Source organism: Emys orbicularis, chromosome 12, assembly GCF_028017835.1.
Source record: "Emys orbicularis isolate rEmyOrb1 chromosome 12, rEmyOrb1.hap1, whole genome shotgun sequence".
Lineage (NCBI taxonomy): Eukaryota > Metazoa > Chordata > Testudines > Emydidae > Emys > Emys orbicularis.
In genome coordinates, this window is record NC_088694.1 from 43755191 (window position 1) to 43770228 (window position 15038).

At 47.1% G+C, this 15038-nt stretch overlaps 1 pseudogene; it reads right to left on the reverse strand.

The window, feature by feature from the left end:
* Window positions 1-4199: 4199 nt before the first annotated feature.
* LOC135886255 (olfactory receptor 6N1-like) lies at window positions 4200-5874 on the reverse strand (annotated as a pseudogene).
* Between the last annotated feature and the right edge of the window lie 9164 nt (window positions 5875-15038).

Genomic DNA, 15038 nt, shown 5'->3' on the forward strand with positions numbered 1-15038 from the left:
CCGATTGGAAGGCATGAGATGCACTGTCCTAGGGATGGGGTTCCATGACCACCACTCCCAAGAGAAGGAGGAGGGTAGTGGTGGTCGGGGACTCCCTCCTCAGGGGGAATGAGTCATCTATCTGCTGCCCCGACCGAGAAAACCGAGAGGTGTGCTGCTTGCCAGGAGCTAGGATTCACAATGTGATGGAGAGACTGCCGAGACTCATCAAGCCCTCGGATCGCTACCCCTTCCTGCTTCTCCACGTGGGCACCAATGATACTGCCAAGAATGACCTTGAGCTGATCACCGCAGACTATGTGGCTCTGGGAAGAAGGATAAAGGAGTTTGAGGTGCAAGTGGTGTTCTCGTCCATCCTCCCTGTGCAGGGAAAAGGCCTGGGTAGAGACCGTCGAATTGTGGAAGTCAACGAATGGCTACGCAGGTGGTGTCAGAGAGAAGGCTTTGGATTCTTCGACCATGGGATGGTGTTCCAAGAAGGAGGAGTGCTAGGCAGAGACGGGCTCCACCTAACGAAGAAAGGGAAGAGCATCTTCGCAAGCAGGCTGGCTAACTTAGTGAGGATAGCTTTAAACTAGGTTCACCTGGGGAAGGAGACCAAAGCCCTGAGGTAAGTGGGGAAATGGGATACCAGGAGGAAGCACAAGCAGGAGAGTGCAAGAGGGGAGGACTCCTGTCTCAGACTGAGAAAGCGGTACAATCAGCAAGTTATCTTAAGTGCCTATACACAAATGCAAGAAGCCTGGGAAACAAGCAGGGAGAACTGGAAGTCCTGGCACAGTCAAGGAACTATGATGTGATTGGAATAACAGAGACTTGGTGGGATAACTCACATGACTGGAGTACTGTCATGGATGGATATAAACTGTTCAGGAAGGACAGGCGGGGCAGAAAAGGTGGGGGAGTTGCATTGTATGTAAGAGAGGAGTATGACTGCTCAGAGCTCCGGTATGAAACTGCAAAAAAACCTGAGAGTCTCTGAATTAAGTTTAGAAGTGTGAGCAAGAAGGGTGATGTCGTGGTGGGAGTCTGCTATAGACCACCAGACCAGGGGGATGAGGTGGACGAGGCTTTCTTCTGGCAACTAGCGGAAGTTACTAGATCACAGGCCCTGGTTCTCATGGGAGACTTTAGTCACCCTGATATCTGCTGGGAGAACAATATAGAAGTGCACAGACAATCCAGGAAGTTTTTGAAAAGTCTAGGGGACAATTTCCTGGTGCAAGTGCTGGAGGAACCAACTAGGGGCACAGCTCTTCTAGACCTGCTACTCACAAACCGGGAAGAATTAGTAGGGGAAGCAAAAGTGGATGGAAACCTGGGAGGCAGTGACCATGACATAGTCGAGTTCAGGATCCTGACACAAGGAAGAAAGGAGAGCAGCAGAATACGAACCCTGGACTTCAGAAAAGCTGACTTTGACTCCCTCAGGGAACTGATGGGAAGGATCCCCTGGGAGAATAACATGGGGGGGAAAGAAGTTCAGGAGAGCTGGCTGTATTTTAAAGAATCCTTATTGAGGTTGCAGGAAAAATCATCCCAATGTGTAGAAAGAACAGTAAATATGGCAGGCGATCAGCTTGGTTTAACAGTAAAATCCATGCAGGAATGAAATCAGGAAGGCCAAATCACACTTGGAGTTGCAGCTAGCAAGAGATGTTAAGAGTAACAAGAAGGGTTTCTTCAGGTATGTTAGCAACAAGAAGAAAGTCAAGGAAAGTGTGGGCCCCTTACTGAATGAGGGAGGCAACCTAGTGAGAGAGGATGTGGAAAAAGCTAATGTACTCAATAATTTTTTTGCCTCTGTCTTCATAAACAAGGTCAGCTCCCAGACTGCTGCAGTGGGCAGCACAGTATGGGGAGAAGGTGACCAGCCCTCTGTGGAGAAAGAAGTGGTTCGGGACTATTTAGAAAAACTGGACGAGCACAACTCCATGGGGCCAGATGCGCTGCATCCGAGGGTGCTAAAGGAGTTGGCAAATATAATTGCAGAGCCATTGGCCATTATCTTTGAAAACTCATGGTGATCGGGGGAGGTCCCGGATGACTGGAAAAAGGCTAATGTAGTGCCCATCTTTAAAAAAGTGAAGAAGAAGGATCCGGGGAACTACAGGCCAGTCAGCCTCACCTCAGTCCCTGGAAAAATCATGGAGCAGGTCCTCAAGGAATCAATTCTGAAGCACTTAGAGGAGAGGAATGTGATCAGGAACAGTCAGCATGGATTCACCAAGGGCAAGTCATGTCTGACTAACCTAATTGCCTTCTATGATTGAGATAACTGGGTCTGTGGATGAGGGGAAAGCAGTGGATGTGTTATTCCTTGACTTTAGCAAGGCTTTTTATACAGTCTCCCACAGTATCCTTGCCAGCAAGTTAAAGAAGTATGGGCTGGATGAATGGACTATAAGGTGGATAGAAAGCTGGCTAGATCGTCGGCCTTAATGGGTAGTGATCCACGGCTCCATGTCTAGTTGGCAGCCGGTTTCAAGCGGAGTGCCCCAAGGGTCGGTCCTGGGGCTGGTTTTGTTCAATATCTTCATTAATGATCTGGAGGATGGCGTGGACTGCACTCTGAGCAAGTTTGCAGATGACACTAAATTGGGAGGAGTGGTAGATACACTGGAGGGTAGGGATAGGATACAGAGGGACCTAGACAAATTAGAGGATTGGGCTAAAAGAAACCTGATGAGGTTCAACAAGGACAAGTGCAGAGTCCTGCACTTAGGACGGAAGAATCCCATTCACTGTTACAGACTAGGGACCGAATGGCTAGGAAGCAGTTCTGCAGAAAAGGACCTAGGCAGTTACAGTGGACGAGAAGCTGGATATGAGTCAACAGTGTGCCCTTGTTGCCAAGAAGGCTAATGGCATTTTGGGCTGTATAAGTAGGGGCATTGCCAGCAGATCAAGGGACGTGATCATTCCCCTCTATTCGACATTGGTGAGGCCTCATCTGAAGTACTGTGTCCAGTTTTGGACCCCACACTACAAGAAGGATGTGGAAAAATTGGAAAGCGTCCAGCGGAGGGCAACAAAAATGATTAGGTGGCTGGAGCACATGACTTATGAGGAGAGGCTGAGGGAACTGGGCTTGTTTAGTCTGCAGAAGAGAAGAGTGAGGGGGGATTTGATAGCAGCCTTCAACTACCTGAAAGGGGGTTCCAAAGAGGATGGATCTAGACGGTTCTCAGTGGTAGCAGATGACAGAACAAGGAGTAATGGTCTCAAGTTGCAGTGGGGAAGGTTTAGGTTGGATATTAGGAAAAACTTTTTCATTAGGAGGGTGGTGAAGCACTGGAATGGGTTACCTAGGGAAGTGGTGGAATCTCCATCGTTAGAGGTTTTTAAGGTCAGGCTTGACAAAGCCCTGGCTGGGATGATTTAGTTGGGGATTGGTCCTGCTTTGAGCAGGGGGTTGGACTACATGACCTCCTGAGGTCCCTTCCAACCCTGATATTCTATGATTCTATGATTCTATGAACTCACTGGGGATCTTTTGAAATCCCTAACCTTCAGCAGGTGTTAAAGGCTTTGTGCTAGTTTCACTGAATTTTGCCCCCAATGCGTACTGTGATAACCACCCATCATCATCAACACCTCATTGCTGGCAACGATCATGACCAGAGCTGGTTGAAAATTGGAAAGACTTTCACAAAAAATTGTTTTTTCACATTTTATATTGAAAATTATTATCCAAATTTTTCCTGTTAGAAAATTTTCATTTCTCTGAGTTTTCTGGGTTTTTTATTGTTTGGATGGTTGGTTTTCCCTCCCCATCCCCTCCTGTCCCTTTCTCTTGTCTCATCTTCCTCTTTCCACGCCCCGTTGCCCCCACATTTCCCCTTTTTTTCCATTTTCCATTTTGCCACTGAAAAAAGGGAGTGGGGAAAGACAGGGGGAAAGGAGGGAAATAAAAAGAAAGAGAATTAAAACAAAAGTTTTCAGTTTCATTGAAAGAAAAGGAAAATGATATATATATTCACAAAAATTACCAATTTTGAAAAAAGGACAATTTTTCAACAACAACAAAATTCAGCCAGCTTTAATAATTACCATAGGCACTGACTCCGTGGGTGCTCCAGGGATGGACCACCCACGGAGAAAAAAATAGTGGGTGCTTATCACCCACCGGCAGCCAAGCTCCCCCACTCCCACCCAAACTCCTTCCCAGTGTCTCCTGAACTCTGCAGAACAGCTGTTCAGCAGCACGCAGGAGATGCTGGAAAGGAGGAGGAGGTGCGGGGACAGGGTGCACTTGGGTGACGGGGTGGAAATAGGCAGGGAAGAGATGGGGTGGGGGTGGGGGTGGGGCTGGAGGTGGAGCAGGGACGGGAAGAGGGGGGGCAGAGGTGAGGGCTTAGGGGAAGTGGTGGAGTTTGGCAGGGCCTGGGGCTAAGCGGGGGTTGAGCAGCCCCGGGGAAAATTAGAAGCCGAAGGCTGTGATAATTCCTAACCACACTGATAAAGAAATAAACAAAGTAATATGCTAGATGGACCCCTGACACCAGCTCAACACATATGAGTTTTAAATTGAGTGACAGTCACACATGTCAAAATACTCAGTGTGTGCTTGTTTCCCCAAGATCTTGAAGCATCTAATGATCATCCACATGCACTATCTCCAGGTTATTTATCCTTAATAAATTAGCTCAGATTCTCTGAATTCTTCTAAAAGCCCAGGGGCGGCTTTAGCATTTTTGCCACCCCAAGCATGGCAGGCAGGCTGCCTTCGGCGGCTTGCCTGCAGGAGGTCCCCGGTCTCGCGGCTTCGGCATACCCGCCACCAAATTGCCGCTGAATCCCCGGGACCGGTGGACCTCCTGCAGGCATGTTGCCGAAGGCTGCCTGACTTCCGCCCTCGCAGGAACCGGCAGGGCGCCCCCCCACGGCTTGCCGCCCCAGGCACACACTTGGAGCGCTGGTGCCTGGAGCCGCCGCTGTAAAAGCCACAAGTTTCCTGGCAGTTTTTCTCAGGGCCTGCTTGACCTCTTTGTTTCTTAGACTGTATATGAGAGGATTGACCAAGGGAGTAAAGACCATGTAGAAGACAGAGAACACTTTGTGTAGGTCTCCCATCAGGTTATGGTTTGGCAAGATATACACAATTATTAGGGTCCCATAGAAACTTGTCACCACAATGAGGTGAGAGGAGTAGGCGGAAAAAGCCTTTTGCCTCCCGGTGGTGGAAGGGATCCTCAGGATGGTACTGATTATATGAACATAGAATGTCAAGGTTAATAGAAATGTGGGAAGGATGTCAATGGCAGAGAGTATGAAAGCCAGAAGTTGTATCAGGTGGGTGTCGCTGCAGGACAATTTTATCATTGGCGTGAAGTCACAAAAGAAATGGTCAATTTCATTGGGGCCACAGAAAGTTAAAGGTGACATTAGAAATATTATTATGCTAATAGGTAGAAATGCACTGAACCAAGACCCAGCTGCTAGCTGAAAGCACAACCTGCCATTCATAAGGGCTGCATAATGCAGGGGGTTACATATCGCTCAATACTGGTCATAAGACATCACGGCTAGGAAATAACACTCTATACACGCAAGGAATCCAAAGAAATGTAATTGCACAATACAACCGCTAACAGAAATGGTTCTGACCCCAGTCAGCAAACTGGCCAGCATCCTGGGCAGGATGGTGGAGCTGTAGCAGGTCTCAAAGCAGGACAAGTTTCCAAGGAAGAAGTACATGAGGGTGTGAAGGTGCTGATCAGCCACAACTACCGCAACACAGAGGATGTTCCCGACCACTGTCTCAATGTAGATCACTAGGAACAACAGGAAGAGAAGAATCTGTAGTTCAGGGAGATCCCTGAATCCCAGGAGGATGAATTCTGTGCTGGTTGATTGATTCCTCCAATCCATGTTTGCCTTGTGCTGCATCTATGGCTTATAAAAGAAACTGGAATTTAGTTTAAAAAACATCATGTTATATTTTGATGCAATATTTCTATATCAATTCTTTGCTGTTTATATTTCCCAAAATTAGGTCAAGAACTCAGACTAGGAAATTTACCTTCCTCATCTTTCAACTCGTCGAGTAGATTTTAAAAATTCTGGTATCCTACTTCCTCCAAAAAAAAAAAAAAAAAGAAACAAAAAAACAAGCACTTTGCTAATCAGAGACTTGACTACTGCCATGAAATTTTACATCAGCTATTGATTTTCTTATATATTCTACCTCCCAAGCTGAAAAATGTCCTTCTTCAGATGCGTTTCCATAGCTTATGGTAGTCACCAGGTGATGTTTTATTGGGTGCATATATAATTAAATAACCCTTGATGCACTTTAATGTTCATTACAAATATTTCAGTGTTCTGCATATGGAGGAAATCCTCCTGCAAGCACACACTGTTGTTCAGTCTGTGACATCTATCTTTACAAGAGATTACATTTTTCAGGGAGAGAGGATAATATGGGCATGGTGATTTTGTGGCTAAGGTACCAACCTGGTAAGCTGGAGAGCAGGGTTTGGACGTTTTTCTCTGTGAAAGGCTCACAACATTACCTTGGACAATTCACTTAGGCTGGGATTTTCAAAGTTGCCTTTGAAAGTAGATCCACTAAGGGACTTAGACACTTCACTGCCACTTTAGGGGCCTAAGTCCAACGTTGAAGTGCCACTGAGATCCTCTGGACCCCCACTCTGCCTAACCCTAAAGGCACCTAAAGTCCCTAAACATCTGCTGGTGGCATGCGCACAGCTACCTCAGTCTTGATGCAGCTGGTGCCTAAACCCAGGTGGGATTCACAAAGAAAGCTTTCCCCTGCCTATCTCGCCTGATCTGGTAGGTGTTCTCAAAGCATGCCTAACCCATGAGGAGGAGGAAGAGGTTAGGTGTGCTTTGACCGGGTTTTGGGCACCTGCATTTCTTCCCTTTGGGAATCTGTGAATGGTAATATATTGACTAACCACCGCCTTACAATATTTTTATTTATCTGCTAGAAAAAGGATTTTAAAACAGAAAACAGCCTTTACCCATATATAGTCTTATCCCATCTTACACTGCACTAACTAAGGCTTCCTCTGAAATTACAGGAACAGATCTTGGCCAGGTTACATTCACCAGGCCAGCCCATTGACTCCCCATTGACAGCTTGCCCTATTGTTCTTCCTTTCTCATTGCTAGTTGGTGAGGGTTTCTCACCTTTCTTCTCTTTGACCCATGCTAGTCAAACTATGATTTTCTAGTCAGCCATAGCATCCACCAAGATCTACCCAAAAGAACACCCCTATGATGATGGCAGTACCATTGTTTGGTCATCAGTCTCTATGGGTGTAAACATTAGCCTGGGGTAGGTGAGGGAGTTGGAACTCTCTGTTCCTCTTTGTTAGCCTAACTCATCATCTTGGAAGTCAAGGACATAAATCATGGTTTGGGCTATACATTGAAGTATGTATTAATACCTATGGTCATATTTTGTCACAAATACTGATCTACCTCGGAAGCATAGGTGCAGGGTTTACAGTTTGGTTCAATGGCTCTCAGCACTCCCACTATAAGAATTGTTTCAGCGCTCCTGCTCAGAGGTGTTTTGTCATGGCAAATAAATAAATAAATACTTGTGATGGGCTCAGACAGTACGTAGTTTAATATTGCCCATAAAGTTATAAAATAATTCTGGATTTGGGAAGAGGGCTTTTTCAGGTTGACTCCTTGTGGCAAAAAGAAATATATTATTTTATGGTTATAAAATTATTTGGTACCTTTTGATGCATTATAGTTCCAGAGATCTCTATCTATCTATCTATCTATCTATCTATCTATCTATCTATCTATCTATCTATCTATCTATCTATCTATCTATCTATCTATCTATCTATCTATCTCCAGACATTCATTTTCTCTCTCTCTCTCTCTCTCTCTCTCTCTGACTGACACTAATACTAAAACAAAGAGACATTTCAGATGTGCCAATAAGGCCATTAACATAAAAGAGTTTGTTGACTTTTTAACTACTGCAGCATCATAGAACTGAAAGATTGTACAAGCAACATCTCTGCTCCACATTTGTGTCAGAGAAATTCTGGAGTGACAATTAAGAAAGTCCTTAAAGGAAGAGGGCTCATCTAGATGAGAAAAATTCACACTAGTGTAACTGCATTAAGAGATATGCCAATACAGACTTCTCAGTAAACACAAGATGACAACGATATAAGAGAGAGAGAAGACAATCTGGGTAAACATGTGGGAAAGGTTGGTTTACCTTTAAGATGGGTGCACAAGAGCCCAAGTCTCGAACATAACCTTCATTCATTGCTTCATAAGCCAGGATATAGGTTCTTCTATCACCATATCCTGTCTGAGCTTTGGTTCTGTCAATGAAGAAATCTGGTTGTGCTGTCCTGCTTGGAACATTGTATTGAATACCAGGGAACATGTATCTCTCCTGAATCATTGTTTATCCTTCATGTGAGAAGGTGAAATACTTCCTTGACATACTGGAACTTATAACTAATGAGGCAGGGGAAGTTAATTATATCTTTATTCTCCAGACAGCGGAAGCAGCTGTGGGAATGGAGTCAGCGTGAAAACTCAAAACAGAATTAACAGAAAGAGGAGAGCTTCTGAACACATAGGAAATATTCCTCTTTTCCAGGGATGAGATGGGATGAGATTTCCTATGATTGTGAAATAATAACTTGCCAAAGCAAAAAGTTCAGCTTAGAAGCCGGATCATGTGTTTCTTGCCCATTGAATGCTGGAGGCAATCTGTGACCCCTCTAAGGAAGCATGTGTTTCCCTAGCCCAGTGGTTCACAACCCGCGGCCCATGGGCCACTTGCGGCCCAATCAGCATACAGCTGTAGCCCATGTGACATCCTCGGGGCCATACAGGTAGTATATATATAGGGTGGCCATATTTCCCAAAGGGAAAATGGGACACCACATGGGGCTAGCCCGAACTCTCCCCCCCCACACACACACGGGGCTGGACTGAGCTGCTTGTCCATGCCCCCCCCCAACAGTATGGGACTAGAGTTGCTGCTTGTCTGAGCCCTGCATGCCCCTCACCTGAGTGCTGGCTCACTGGAATCACTGCTAACCTCCCCCCGCACATTCCTTCGCACCCCACTTTTTTGGCAAAAATGGGCATTTGTCCCATTTGCTCTAGTCAAAAAAGTTTGCACAGCTGGGACAGGACTTAAGAAAAGAGATTGTCCCAGCCAAAACAGTAATTATGGTCACCCTATATAGATATATTGTGTGGAGATGGCCCACACAACACATAGAGAGCTGCATATTCAGCTCACAATGGTAAACAGTTTGAGAACCACTGCTCTATCCAATAGCTGGAGGGCAGAGTGGGAGAAGATGTGTCTTCTTTATATTAAAAGTAAACTGCAAGATAGTGATGTCTATGGCCCATACTCAAGGGCGCCAGAGCCTCCCAAAAGTGACTCTGCCCTCCCCCCCCCCCGAGGTCCTGCCCTAGATGGAAGCTGGCGAAGAACCAGGGATCCCCTCTCCCCCCGCTCCCAACCTGTGTCACCACCCTTTGAGCCCTCAGCTCAGGGCAGGTGGAGAGATCCAGGCTCCTCACAGCTGCCTGCATGGCTGTCCCCAATCTGGCTCCGGCTTGGGGGGGCCTTGGAGCTGCAGCCCAGCCATGGTAAGAGCCGCACAGGCAGCTGTGAGGAGCCGTGGAGGACCCTCCACCTGCGCGGGGTGAGAGCACAGTCCCCATCCAGAGTCCCTGCCTGCTGCGCAGGGCAGGTGGAGTGTCCGCGGCTTCTCAAAGCTATCCGTGAAGCTCTTAACATGGCCGGGCTGCAGCTAGGTTGGGGGGAGCCACGTGGGCAGCTGTGGGGAGATAGAACAGAGTCGAGGACCCTCCACATGCACCTGCCCTGGGCCGGGCAAGGAGCCTGGTTTGGCAGGGACATGGACCAGGGGCTGCTCTTATCAGGCCCCCTGCACCAGTGTCAGGTGGAGGGTCCACCTCCACACTGGCCTGGCTGGGGGTTGAGGCCTCAGGGGGAAGAGATGGGGAATGGGGCAGGGTCCGCCCTGGCGAAAAGTGGATGGACTAGGTCAGTTCCCTTTAAAAGTGGGAGGGCCATGGCCCCTGGCCCCCAGGTTCTGGTGCTACTGACCATAGACGTTTAACACAAGCTAGCAAATTGCAGCTCTCTGCTCCCTTTTAGTGGCTAGACTGATTACAGAGATTTCTGTGTCCGCTCCAGGCTCCAAGCTGACAGTTGTTCCTTTATCTCATACAGTAGAGGCTCATGCTTTTAACCTAGAGATGTTCTAGGTTAAGTTCTTGTTGATGATTTAGCTAGTGAAATTATTAGACTTGTATAGTGCAATCTGGTCCCAAGCTTCTATTAGAGACACAAGTGAATAAGCAGGTGGGTTTATTGACCTGATCCACTATCCAAAGTTAGCCCTTCATGAGGAGTACCGTGGTCAGAAACCTCCGTGCATCCTCTTGCAAGGTAATGCATATTGGAAAACATAATCCCAACTATGCATATAAAATGATGGAGTCTAAATTAGCTGTTACCACTCAAGAAAGAGATCTTGGAGTCCTTGTGGATAGTTCTCTGAAAACATCCATTCGATGTGCAGCAGCAATCAAAACATTAACCGAATGTAGGGAATCGTTAGGAAAGAGATAGAAATAAGACAGAAAATATCACATTGCCTCTATATAAATCCATGGTACGCCCTCATAGAATCATAGAATCATAGAAGATTAGGGTTGGAAGAGACCTCAGGAGGTCATCTAGTACAATCCCCTGCTCAAAGCAGGACCAACCCCAACTAAATCATTACAGCCAGGGCTTTGTCAAGCCAGGCCTTAAAAACCTCTAAGGATGGAGATTCCACCACTTCCCTAGGTAACCCATTCCAGTGCTTCACCACCCTCCTAGTGAAATAGTGTTTTCTAATATCCAACCTAGACCTCCCCCACTGTAACTTGAGACCATTGCTCCTTGTTCTGTCATCTGCCACCACTGAGAACACCTGATTTCCATCCTCTTTGGAACCCCCCTTCATGTAGTTGAAGGCTGCTATCAAATCCCCCCTCACTCTTCTCTTCTGCAGACTAAACAAGCCCAGTTCCCTCAGCCTCTTCTCGTAAGTCATGTGCTCCAGCCCCTGACCATTTTTGTTGCCCTCTGCTGGACTCTCTCCAATTTGTCCACATCCTTTCTGTAGTGGGGGGCCCAAAACTGGACGCAATACTCCAGATGTGGCCTCACCAGTGCTGAATAGAGGGGAATAATCACTTCCCTCGGTCTGCTGGCAATGCTCTTACTAATGCATCCCAATATGCCATTAGCCTTCTTTGCAACATGGGCACACTGCTGACTTATATCCAGCTTCTCATCCACTGTAATCCCCAGATCCTTTTCTGCAGAACTGCTGCTTAGCCAGTCAGTCCCCAGCCTATCACAGTGCATGGGATTCTTCGGTCCTAAGTGCAGGACTCTGCACTTGTCCTTGTTGAACCTCATCAGATTTCTTTTGGCCCAATCCTCCAATTTGTCTAAATCACTCTGGACCCTATTCCTACCCTCTACCGTATCTGCCTCTCCCCCCAGCTTAGTGTCATATGCGAACTTGCTGAGAGTGCAATCCATCCCATCATCCAGATCATTAATAAAGATGCAAAGAGTCCTGTGGCACCTTATAGACTAACAGACATTTTGGAACATGAGCTTTCGTGGGTGAATACCCACTTCTTCGGACATGCATCCAAAGAAGTGGGTATTCACCCACGAAAGCTCATGCTCCAAAATGTCTGTTAGTCTATAAGGTGCCACAGGACTCTTTGCTGCTTTTACAGATCCAGACTAACACGGCTACCCCTTTGATAATTAATAAAGATGTTGAACAAAACCAGCCACAGGACCAACCCCTGAGGCACTCTGCTTGATACTGGCTGCCAACTAGACATCGAGCCTTTGGTCACTGCCCATTGAACCCAACAATCTAGCCAGATTTCTATCCACCTTATAGTCCATTCATCCAATCCATACTTTTTTAACTTGCTGGTAAGAATACTGTGAGAGACCGTATCAAAAGCTTTACTAAAGTCAAGATATATCACGTCCACTGCTTTCCCCATATCCACAGAGCCAGTTATCTCATCATAGAAGGCAATCAGGCTGGTCAGGCATAACTTGCCCTTGGTGAATCCATGTTGACTGTTCCTGATCACCTTCCTCTCCTCCAAGTGCTTCAAAATGGTTTCCTTGAGGACCTGCTCCATGATTTTTCTAGGGACTGAGGTGAGGCTGACCAGTCTGTAGTTCCCCGGGTTCTCCTTCTTCCCTTTTCTAAGGATGGGCACTATATTTCCCTTTTTCCAATTGTCCAGTCATCTTGAAGACTGTGTGAAGATCTGGTCACCCTATCTCAAAAAAGATATATTGGGATTGGAAAAGGTACAGAAAAGGGCAACAAAAATTATTAGGGTTACGGAACAGCTTCCATATGAGGAGAGATTAATAAGACTGGGACTTTTCAGCTTGGAAAAGAGATGACAAAGGGGGGGATATGATAGAGGTCTATAAAATCATGAGTGGTATGGAGAAAGTAAATAAGGAAGTGTTATTTACTCCTTCTCATAACACAAGAACCAGGGGTCACCAAATGAAATTAATAGACAGCAGGTTTAAAACAAACAAAAGGAAGTATTTCTTCACACAACACCCAGTCAACATGTGGAACTCTTTGCCAGAGGATGTTGTGAAGTCCAGGACACTAACAGGTTTCAAAAAAGAACTAAATAAGTTCATGGAGAATAAGTCCATCAATGGCTATTAGCCAGGATGGGCATGGATGTTGTCCTTAGCCTCTGTTTGCCAGAAGCTATGAACGGGGGTGGATCACTTGATTGCTGCCTGTTCTGTTCATTCCCTCCATAGCACCTGGCATTGGCCATTGTCGGAAGACAAGATAATGGGCTAGATGGACCTTTGGTCTCACCTAATATGGCCATTCTTATGTTCTCTTTGCTCCAAGAACTTGTCAAAGGTCAGATGTATTATTCAGGGTGGGTGTCATAGACTCAAAAGTGAATATTATTGGTTTAAAAACCATGCTTATTGCGAAAATATTGAACAGCTCAGTCTGACCTGCCATTCAGATCAAGTAAACATTGTTGTTTTTTTATTCCCATTGTAACAAAGACCATTAACAATTATTTTATTATATTATTATACAGGCAGAAAAGGAAGGAAACAGTTAAAATATTTGAAACTTATAAAGTGTGACAGACCCAGACCAGTGGGGTACAGGAGTCTGGTGGAGAGCAAATATACTGGTCCCTGGATGAGTAGTTTTCTGTTCCCTGAGTGACCAGAGCAGGGGCTGCACTAGAGTAATCAGGAACCTGCTAGAACCAGTTAAGGCAGGCGGGCTAATTAGGACACCTGGAGCCAATTAAGAAGAAGCTGCTAGAATCAATTAAGGCAGGCTAATCAGGGCACCTGGATTTTAAAAGGAGCTCACTTCAGTTTATGGTGCGAGTGTGAGGAGCTGGGAGCAAGAGGCGCAAGGAGCTGAGAGCGAGAGGTTGTACTGCTGGAGGACTGAGGAGCACAAGCGTTATCAGACACCAGGAAGAAGGTCCTGTGGTCAGAATAAGAAAGGTGTTTTGAGGAGGCCTTGGGGAAGTAGCCCAGGGAGTTGTAGCTGTCATGCAGCTGTTACAGGAGGCACTATAGACAGCTGCAGTCCACAGGGCCCTGGGCTGGAACCCAGAGTAGAGGGCGGGCCCGGGTTCCCCCCAAAGATTCCAATTGACCTGGACTGTGGGTTCTTCCAGAGGGGAAGGTCTCTGGGCTGTTCCCCAACTCACACAGTGAATCTCTGAGGCAAGAACATCCACCAATAAGCGCAGGACCCACCAAGATAGAGGAGGAACTTTGTCACACTGGTGTCAGGAGTGGGATCTTGGGGTGCACAGCGCAGCGGAAGAAGGAGGGTGATTTAAAAAAAACAACAACAACAAAAACAAACAAAAAAAGGGAGAGGGTTTATTTTTTTTCACCACAATGGATGACGTAGTGCGGGCACTGATACAAGCTGCGGCAGCCCAGCAGGAGGCTACCCGTGTCCAGACAGCCGCCCAACAGGAGGCAGTGCGGCTGCAGCAAGAGACTAATTGCCTGCTGATGGACCAGGCTGCTCAAGACCGAGCTATGTTGTGGGAACTGGTAAACCATGTAAAGTCCCTTACAGAGCTGAATCACGGCCATGATGGGACGTGGCTCATATGGGCCAGCCATTGGCTGCAGAAAATGACACAGGAGGATGATGTAGAGGCATACCTTCTGGCCTTTGAGAGGACAGCCCTACGGGAGGCTTGGCCTCGAGATCAGTGGTCTGGCATCCTTGCCCCATTCCTGTGTGGAGAGGCCCAGAAGGCCTACCATGATCTGCCTGAAGAGGCTGCGGCAGACTACCCCCAGCTGAAAGCAGAGATCCTGGCCAGATCTGGGGTAACGACAGCAGTGTGGGCCCAGCAGTATCACGGTTGGAGGTACCAGGAAGACAAAACCCCGCGGTCCCAATTGTATGACCTCATCCATCTCGTACGAAAGTGGTTGCAAACAGAGTCCCGGAGTCCGGAAGAGATACTAGCGGTTCTGGTCATCGACCGATACGTGAGGGGACTACCACCAGACCTTCGTGCCTGGGTAAGCCAGAACGAACCCTCCACCTATGACGAGGTTGTCGCCCTGGTAGGGAGGCGAAGGACAGCGAGGGAGCTGACCCGACCAGTTAAGGAAGAGGCACCCCGGGTTAAACTAGCAGCACCAAGTCCTAAAGTTCGGGTGACTGGGCCACCAGGAGGGCCCAGGTGGAAAAAGAGAGAGGCTGAAGGCCCATCAGAGGCCACAAAGAGTCGGAGCACTGAGGGAGAAGAGGATCGTGATGTTAGACTGCCCAAACCAAGAGACCGGGGAACGCCTAGGGCTCCATACAGATGTTATGCCTGCGGGGAGTGGGGACACATCCTTTTGTAGCTGCTCAGTGTCCCAATGCTGAGGAGCCTATGCAGTG